Here is a 10,499-nt window from a genome sequence, read left to right as displayed (position 1 = left end):
GCCAGTAGCAAAAATAAACTTCTGTCTCACCACACTGGTTAACAAGAAGTAAAAAATGCAGTCTTCTTAGGCATTCCAGCCTTTGTCTCCCTACCCAGACACTGGACTCTATGATGAGTGATTTCTGAAAACCAATTTCATCACACATGCGGGGTTCTTCCAATCTCAAGAGAACAGCTACTTAGCCAGGTCAATACAGAAGAAAGATTTTACTCAATAATCATGCTGCTGTGAATTCTTTAGTAACTAAAATCTAAATGTTTATTAATAAGAGAGTTAATAGCTCATCTACACAAATCATTGCAATGTTCTTATATCAGGTTTGTAGCGGTGATGTTATAGATAGCTTATAAAATCTCTCTGGTAACTTCTGAAAGATTGGAAGATCCTCTGTCCATAGTTCATAGTTCTCCTTTTAGCTTTAAATCCATAGTCCATGAGGGCAGGAGAGAGGTAAAACAGAGTCATGTGCCTGGAAATGTATTGTTTCAAACAATGCTCATAGTACAGTTTGTGGAAAATTACTGGCACAAGATGAAGTTTGGTATCATATGAGCATATCACATGTCCCCCATGGCTTGATGACTTACAGGGGCAGCCATTCCTGAGTCATCCATGGGAAGAGCAATCTGGGTGCAGTGAGTTTCCTCCAAGGCCCATTATTAGTACTGCTTGGCGCTTGGTCCTGACATGGGGGCAGGGGACTGGACTTGATGATCTCTCAAGGTGCCTTCCAGTTCTATGATTCTATGATTAGAATGAACTGTTGTTAATGGGGCATCCAGCTTGAATAGGCTGGCTAGACTGGATGTAAGTAACTTCAGATATAATGAGGATACATGGATTTAAACAGGATAATCTTATTTAGCCAATTCCATTGGCATCTGACATGACACACTTTATACTAGATATGTTGCAATTCTTTAACAATGGCAAAACCAATTATATAAATGATCATATTTCAATAACAGCCAGTAAAAGTGCTGCTTTGCTGGTATCATTGATCCATACGGGGGACTACTTCTGGTGCAGTCTATGTTGGTCACAGATCATACCTCTTCATACCCCTCCCTGAGAAAGCATTGCTGGCAGAAATCTATAGTGTACAGGTAGTTTATACTATAAAGGTTTTTTCAGGAGAACTGTACTCGTACACCATTGCCAGCAAACTCCCCGCTCGAGACAGAGTTTATATTTGCTGGTCTAGTTAAATCACATCCCCAAATGACATAAACAATACTGACCAAAGGAGTCTTGTTGGTATAAATTGTCTTTACATGTGGTGGCTTGCTGGCATAGCTATGTTGACTGGGGAGTGGGAGAGGGTGGTGAAGTTTTTCATGCTTCCAACCAACACCAGTATCTTGGAAAAACACTGTAGTGTAGACCTGGCCTTATCTTATACTAGTGTAAGTTTCCCATGTAGACAAGCCCTTGAGTCTGCAAATAGCTCTGAGTAGCATAAACTGCCCCATCACCTATTAACTTTGAAAGCTAAATATGCAATTTCAGTATCAACACTGCATATTAGTCCACTGCTGAGCATTTTAACATCCATCTTATTCTACAAATCCCAAATGCGTCCTATACCTTTCTGATATCAAAAGCCTTAGCTCTCTATCCATAGGCCAAGATCTCCTGTTTATAATGCTGTTCCATGTTTTCAGTACATCCTGTAGTTCACTAAAAATAAAAAAAAAATTATGGGGAAGTATAAATTAAACCAAGTGTAAATTGCATCCAATTCTGGGCTCCCCACTACAGAAAGGATGTGGACACATTGGAGAGGGTCCAGTGGAGGGCAACCAAATAATTAAGGGGCTGGAGCACATGACCTACGAGGAGAGGCTGAGGTATTTGGGCTTATTTAGTCTGCAGAAGAGAAGAGTGAGGGTGGATTTGAGAGCAGCCTTCAACTTCCTGAAGGGAGGTTCCAAAGAAGATGGAGAGAGGCTGTTCTCAGTAGCGATGGATGGCAGAACAAGGAGCAATGATCTCAAATTACAGTGGGGGGAGGTCTAGGTTGGATATTAGGAAAAACTATTTCACTAGGAGGATGGTGAAGTACTGGAATGGGTTACCTAGGGAGGTGGCGGAATCTCCATCCCTAGAGGTTTTTAAGTCTCGGTTTGACAAAGCCTAACTGGGTTGATTTAATTGGGATTGCTCCTGCTTTGGGCAGGGGTTTGGCCTCGATGACCTCCTGAGGTTTCTTCCAGCGCTAGGATTCTATGAAATCATTAGTATCAAATTAAATAAGATACTGAAATTCTCCAACTTTTTTTCTGGCATGGTCCACATCTGCCTAGCAGACCACTTCCCTTCCAATTCATGATTGTGTGGTGCATCCTCTCCCAATTGTGATTACATAACATTCTGTTGGTGTTCTATGAATATTAAAATAGTAAATTGACAGAAAAGAAGATGGTTTACCTGATGGTAGGAGCTACCGAGTCAAAGGCTCTTGCACCAATGTGAAACTTGTTGAAAGAGATGTGGGGAGGGTGGTGCCAGATAAATAAGAGCCCTGCATAGACACAGATTTATATCCATGGCTGCAGATATAAATTGCTATTTTTGTAACCATATGGCTCTCCTGGGAATCACAGCAATGAAAGGAGCAGAACATGGGGCTGCAGCTCTCAGGAGCCAGCATCCCCCGCCAGCAGCTCCTTTGGTGTGGTTTTGTCACCTCCAGTCTCACGAACTGGGACAGACACCAGATCACTGGCAGCTGTCTCTGATCCTGCTCTTGTGTTCAAGTGGTGCACCCCCTCCCAGACAGCTATTTGGAAGGGAAGGGGGCAGGGCTAGGGATGGTATAGTGCTGGAGGAGTGGCTGGCTGCATTGCTGGTTCCTGGGATCACCATTCTGCTCCATTTGATGCTGTAACTCCTGGTAGAGTCCTGTGGTTCCTTGGATACTGACTTATATCTGCCAATATCTGCATTTACCAGTGTGATGGTTCCCCTCCCCAATGCTTTATGAAATTGGCTTATGAATACAAATAGGTGTAACTTAGGGTATGTCTACCAGATGTATCCTGAAATAGCTCCCCCACATCTTCACAAGCCACCCATTATTTTGAAATATTTTTTGAAATAACAGGCGCACTATTTCAGCATCCTGGTAACCCTCATTCCATGAGGGTTAAGGGGTGACTTGAAATAGCATTTTATTTCAAAATTTAGTGCTGTATAGAAAATTGCGTATCTTATTTCGAGTTTAAAAGGCAGTGTAGACATAGCCTCAGTGATGTTTTGAACAAAATACCTCATTTAATCTATCAATTTTAATGTTACAATTTGCCAGATCTGTATATATGAAATATGAGACTGTTTATAGTTTTAAATGTGCTAAAGAATCATCAATGGTACTCCAAAAGCCTGTAATGACTGGGTGATCAGCTTAATGACTTGTAAACAGCTTTGTTTGTTCTGTAAGTCCACAGGTGATTGGACTAGTAAGATATGTGACCATACCACCTAGTATTGGGATACTATTTTGAGATAGGCACATTTCCATGGAAGAGGGAATGTAGAACAAAAGATTTCCTCCCTGTGGGGAAGAATATTTAAGCAATGAGAAGCTGTCAGCTCTTGGCCTTGGGCTGGTATAGCATACCCCAAAAGAGAGCTGAGACTTGGGTCAGGGTAAAAGAGTATTTGATCTGAAGATTATGGCTAGGACAATTACAGTTTTTTTAGGGTAAGAATCTAATTTCAAAAAGGATTAGTGTTTTAGAACTAGCTATGTGTTGTCTTTTAATATTAATTTTCTAACTTACTTTGAGCTGTGTTTTCACTTGCAACCATTTAAATCCTACTGTTTCTACTTAATAAATCATTTTTGTTTACTATCCAGCCCAGTGTAAATAACTGGTACCTGGGGGCAACAACTGGTGTGCATATTCCTCTTTCATTGATAAAGAGGGTTTACCTAAATGAACTTTCACTGTGTAAAACTTTTACACAGAGTAAGATGGATTTATTTGGGGTTTTGAACCCTTTTGGGTGTTAGTTTCCTGGGTGATGTGCTCTAGAACTGCATTCTCCCAGAGCTGAAGTGGTTCAGTGTCTGTATTGCTCTTCAGAGGGGTGGTAACCCCAACTCTGTGCCTTATCTCAGAGAGACTAGAGGATTTGGTCTAGTAGGAGAGGGTGGCATGGAGCCCCAGAGAGCAAGAAGGCTCTTGGCATGATCAGCACACGGAACAACAATCTCAAGGGGCCTTCTGTGAGTGCACCCCATCAATAGGTATACATTTACATCTGTGCAGGGCTCTACAGATAAATTGATAGTTTGCAGGATTTAGTTGAGATTGTACAAACTTCTTGTGACCTACTGAATGAGACTCCGTGTCTCCCTGGAGAAGGGCCTGGAAGTTAATTACATGATAAAGGAGTTTGGAACTGTCCCATCTCCATACTTTGATGGGGGTAATCAATTTTATTGATCACTTGGATTATTATTTTACTGAAAGGGAGGTTTTCTTCCTAACTCACTTTGGGGCCTATTTCTTTCTACTCCTGCTGTGACTGTCTCCCAACTTGACTTTTGTGGAAGGGGCAAAATAAAGACTGCTGTGTCCCACATTGTTACATACTGCACAGGTGAGACTTGAAGGCCAGATATAAAGGAACAGAAATAATTATGGAAGAAGATGAAGGCTTGGGCAGGGATTTGAATGAAATCCTCGGTTAGAATATGGAGAAAATAGCATAATTGGTGTCAGAGAAATTTACAGAGAGGGAAGACAGGAAGGAGGACAGAGTTCAAGATCATGGATGAGCTGAGGAAATCTGGATATTTAATTTAAAGAGGGATATTGGGGATGGAGCTCTTTAAGAATATGCCTCTTATCCAAGAGAAGCATTTATACCCTTTAAATGCTACCAAGTTTAAACTTAGTTCAGAAGGGTGAATAGGAGTCATTAATATAGTGTATGTGAGCTATGAGTCTTGTATGCAGAGGAGACTTAGGTACAGTTCACAGAAGTATGAAAGAGCTGCTGGAGCCAAGGTTGGGATTAGCCAAAGAGTTTGTTCCAATGATGTAATGCATCTTAATGTTCCATTGGCTGAGTGTTGACATTGGATACCTTGCTGGTCTCCAGAGATAGGCCGTTCTCTGGCTTGTTAGGTTCTTATTACACAGAGTTATGCTCTAACTTGTTGCTGGATCCTTAATTATTCTAAATTCAAATTTGGCAGGTAAAATGCTAAACTTGAAAAGCACTGCTTTTATCACTACTGATATCATCTTAAAAAAAAAGAGGGTGAGGTATATGGAAAATGTATAACAGCAGCATAAGCAAAGTTATTGTTAAACAGAATGTCCTTCAGTTGATACCTCAGAGAAAACTTTGATCTCCAGAAGGTAAAGGACCTAATTAGCTGATGTTTGCACAGCTCTTTGGTAATATACAGCCATATTACTGCTAAGTGTTTTCATGATTTGATCTTCCACTCTATAAAACATTAATAATGAAGGGATATCAATGGTGGCAAGAACCAGAGAATCTCCTATTGATCACAACCCTGTTACAGATTCAGGAGACAGGTTGAGAAAAAGACTCATGTTACACCTGCTACAGGACTGAGACGAGCTGTGTTTTGTGACAGGAGGATTGGCTTATCCCAAATCAAGCAACTAAACTAAGCAGAATGAATGGTTAGAAGAAGAAAATAAATACCAGGAGTACAGGACTGGAACCAGTACATCATCGTGAAAATTTCTGGGTTATAGCTCCCACTTTCTATCTGTGTTCTTCATGTCATCTTTCCAAACAAAGGGTTTTATGAGTGCTGACTCTCCCCTAGTTGTCTAGTTCTCTTTGCATTTTGGTTCTTTCGTTCTGTGCTTTTCTACTCATCTAATTCCTGTGCATTCTACAGATATAATCCAAGTTTTATTTCCAAAGGACAACAGCACTGAAAGACATGTGGCAGATATGAGCGGTAGACAAGTGATCGCCTTTTATAAAAATAAAAGCAATGCCTATGTGGACAGCATTATGTTGATGAGAGATGCTCTCATGCTGACATAGCTACTGCAGCTTGTAGACATGCCTCCTACTGACTTAAACCTCAGTTCAGATAGTGTTATGTTTACGGGTATACTTCTTCCGTCGACATAGCTACCGTCTTCTATGGCAGTAGTTGATTAACTACATTAACAGTAGCTCTCCCATCAGCATAGCAGCATCTTCATTGAAGCACTGCAGCTGTGCTCTTGCAGCATCTTAGGTATAGACATATCCACAAACAAGTGGAAGAAAGTCAGCATCATACAAATATTAAAAAAGGCCCTCAGGCTGATCCTGGAAACTACAGAATCAGTAAATCAGCTGAAAGAATCAAATAAAACAAGAGTTATAAAATGACCAATTAAGGACTAGGAATGTTAAAAGTTGATTAAATAATTAACTGTGTGACTTAGGGGTAGGCAATAATTTTTGATGGAGGGGCCCTCCAAGATTTTGGAAAGTGGTTGAGGCCCACATTCTTCCATGATATTAATGGAGATGTGGAGTCGGGAATGGAGGTTGAGTGCAGAAGGGAGCTTGGGGTAAGGGACTAGGGTGCAGGACGGAGACTGGAGTCTGGGACGGAATTGGGAAGAAGCAGGCAGTTGTGACCTAGGGCAGTGGATTGGAGTGCAGGGGTTTGGGATATGACCTAGGGTCGGAGTGGACTGTGATCTGGGGCAGGAGATTGGGGTGCCAGATCTGGGAGGGGTATAAGTGTAAGAGGAAGACAGAGGGTTTGGGTAGGTTGAGTGTGGCGGGGGGCGGGGGGGAAGGGGGCAGAGTTGGGGCAGGACAGGGCTGGGGTGCCAGAAGCAGGCTGTGGCCAAGAGACTCACTTGTCAGCTGTCAAACTAGCCTGCCTGCCTGCCGAGCTGAAAATGTTTTTCCAGCCTGCCTGCCTGCCTGGCCATGTGCTTCCTAAATAACTGAGCCCAGGAGAGGGGGCATGATTCTTCTTAGCTGTTTTTTAACAAGCAGCTCGCATTGGCCGGTTTCTGCCAGAAACTGGCCAATAGGAATGTGCTGGGGATGGGGCAGCTCCTAAAGCTCCTCCGCTCCCCTCCAATTTCAAAACAGAAATGGAGCCCTGCAGCTACGTTTCTACCTAGCGCATGGGGCTGCAGGGGAGCCTGCCTGCTGTTCCTAGTTGCCTCCGTGGGCCGGTTCTGGCCCATGGGCCGTATTGTGCCCAGGCATGGTGCAACTGCTAAAATCTCAGCAGTTATGTGCTGCGGGCTCTGCAGTATGAAGCTTAAATAAGCTTTATGCTGCAGAGGCTGTAATGAAGCCTCCCCAGAAGTGGGGCTGTCAGCAGGTGCTGCCCTGGCTCCTGGGGAGGCTTCCCTGCTGCAGAGAAGCTGCCTCCTCCAGAGTGCAGCTGGCAAGAGCTGCCTGCCCTGATCCCAGGGAGGCTTTGCTGTAGGCTCTGCAGCCGGCTTCCCAGGAGCAGAGCTGGCAGCTCCTGCAGGTCCCACTCCCAAGGAGCCAGTGCATAACCTGTGGGGGTGGGGAGCAGCCGAGATAGGAGTTGCTCCAGCCGGTCAGCCAGAGCAGCCCCTGTCTGAGGTGGGCCCCATGAGGCTGAAGCAGTCCCCTGCCTGGGGCAGAGAAGGAGCTGCTCCAGTGCCTATATTTAACTGGAACTGGTAAGCATTACCCATTTAGGGTTATTCTTGCTGGTTAACCTTTCATATTCCTATTGGTGGCAGCATGACAGACAAACCAGCTCAGCTTTTGGATCCCTTGGTAACCAAAGACATTCTTCATATGGTGCATTTAAAAAAAAAAAAAAAAAAGAGAGACCATCAAACAATGGAATTTCTCTATTCCCCCCCCCCCCACAATGCAAATCACATGGAGTTAAAACTACTGTTATCCCCCAACAAATTAAAACTACATGATTTGCTTCACAAGCTGTCATAGTGTACAGGGAACAGATAAGGTCACATCTTTGTTAGATATTGATTCAACCTATCAGACATTGGTAAGGCTGGAAAGCCACAGTGAGTTTGAGAAAAAACAACAAGGAGTCCAGTGGCACTTTAAAGACTAACAACTTTATTAGGGCAGAAGCTTTTAAGAGACAACTCACATCTTCAGATGCAGGGGTGGATGAGAGTGCTGTGGGGCCCCGGGCAGCACAATTTTGCAGGGCCCCCCCCTTTGACACAGTGCATGCACTGTGGCGCCACAGTGCATGCGCGGGGCTTCTGCAAGTGCGGGGCCCGGAGCAGCCGCCCCGCTCGGCCTGCCCCAAATCCGCTGCTGTTCAGATGCTTGAAAAGAAAAGAAAAAAAGGGAAGGGATACAGAGATGGGAGTGTAACATCATTGCTAATTAAATCAGAGTGGATGTGGCTCACCTCCAATGTGATGAGAATGTCGGGAGTACCTGAAAGGGAAGTTACTATTGTAACATGAAAGCCCTTCCATGTTTCTATTTTGGGAGTTAATCCTCTAGCCATTTGCTATTAGAGCTTGCTTCTCCCTCCTTCACAGAGCACCAGTTATTTTAATTTTTAAAGTACATCTACATCCAGATGCCTGTCCCATTCATTAAAAATTACAACATAGACAAACTGCCCATAAATGTAGCCACCTCTCCCCAGAGGCTTAACAAGGAAAGCAAAAAGGGAATGACCCAAAAGCTAACACAGAGTTCCTGAGGGAAGGAGGAAGGGAGGGGGAGTTCAGCTTGAGTTCCAAAACCAAGGGCTGCAGAGACCTTCATATGTCTCCATGCAACCCTCTCTGCTAGGGTTACCAGATGCTTTCAGAAAAATACTGGACACACTTGATCATAGATTGGGGAAAGTGGGGGACCAGCCAGGAGGGGAATGGGGCTGGCTGGAGGAGATGGGGGGGTGAGGGAACCAGCCGGTGGGAAGCAAGGCTGGCCAGGAAGGGGGGGGGAGTGAGGCTGGCAGAAGAAGCGAGAGGGGAAACCGGCTGGCGGGGAGCGGAGCTGGCCTGGGCACATGCAGATCCGGGGGTGCTGCCTGTCCCGTGCATGGTCCCAGCATGGGACATGGCGAATTTGGCCAAGGGATCCCATCCTGCCCCACCCCTCTCCTGTCTACCGTGTAGCTGTGTACTGCCTGGCTAGTAGACATGCTCACACAGTGTGAGTGTGTCTACCAGCCAGGCAGTATGCAATTACATACTCAGTCATGATAATTATAAAACGTACTTAATTAGAAAATATATGTCCAGTATTTTCTCAATTTGTTTCCCCGGACAGAAAGCTAAAATACCAGACTGTCCGGTTCGAAAACTGGACACCTGGCAACGCTACTCTCTGCCTCCTCCGCACGGAGCTCTCCAGTGCAACCCTCTCCCGGCTGCCGCTTCCCCCAGCACGGAGCTCCCCAATGCAGTCCTCTGTAGGCTGCTGTCACCCCTTCCCCGCACGAAGCTCCCCAATGCATCCCTCTCTAGCCTTCCCCCTGGCTATAGGGAGCTCCCCAATGCAGCCCTCTCTAGCCTTCCCCCTGGCTATAGGGAGCTCCCCAGTGCATCCCTCTCTAGCCTTCCCCCTGGCTATAGGGAGCTCCCCAGTGCATCCCTCTCTAGCCTTCCCCCTGGCTATAGGGAGCTCCCCAGTGCAGCCCTCTCTAGCCTTCCCCCTGGCTATAGGGAGCTCCCCAGTGCAGCCCTCTCTAGCCTTCCCCCTGGCTATAGGGAGCTCCCCAGTGCAGCCCTCTCTAGCCTTCCCCCTGGCTATAGGGAGCTCCCCAGTGCAGCCCTCTCTAGCCTTCCCCCTGGCTATAGGGAGCTCCCCAGTGCAGCCCTCTCTAGCCTTCCCCCTGGCTATAGGGAGCTCCCCAGTGCAGCCCTCTCTAGCCTTCCCCCTGGCTATAGGGAGCTCCCCAGTGCAGCCCTCTCTAGCCTGCCCCCTGGCTATAGGGAGCTCCCCAGTGCAGCCCTCTCTAGCCTTCCCCCTGGCTATAGGGAGCTCCCCAGTGCAGCCCTCTCTAGCCTTCCCCCTGGCTATAGGGAGCTCCCCAGTGCAGCCCTCTCTAGCCTGCCCCCTGGCTATAGGGAGCTCCCCAGTGCAGCCCTCTCTAGCCTTCCCCCTGGCTATAGGGAGCTCCCCAGTGCAGCCCTCTCTAGCCTTCCCCCTGGCTATAGGGAGCTCCCCAGTGCAGCCCTCTCTAGCCTGCCCCCTGGCTATAGGGAGCTCCCCAGTGCAGCCCTCTCTAGCCTTCCCCCTGGCTATAGGGAGCTCCCCAGTGCAGCCCTCTCTAGCCTTCCCCCTGGCTATAGGGAGCTCCCCAGTGCAGCCCTCTCTAGCCTTCCCCCTGGCTATAGGGAGCTCCCCAGTGCAGCCCTCTCTAGCCTGCCCCCTGGCTATAGGGAGCTCCCCAGTGCAGCCCTCTCTAGCCTGCCACCCTTCCCTGCATGGAACTCCCCATGCAGCCCCTCTGCACCGCACAGCGCACGCACCCGTTACCGTTCCGCACCCCC

The sequence above is a fragment of the Pelodiscus sinensis genome, chromosome 1, assembly GCF_052426305.1.
Source record: "Pelodiscus sinensis isolate ZL-2025 chromosome 1, ASM5242630v1, whole genome shotgun sequence".
NCBI classification, from domain to species: domain Eukaryota; kingdom Metazoa; phylum Chordata; order Testudines; family Trionychidae; genus Pelodiscus; species Pelodiscus sinensis.
This window is presented reverse-complemented; position numbering follows the sequence as displayed.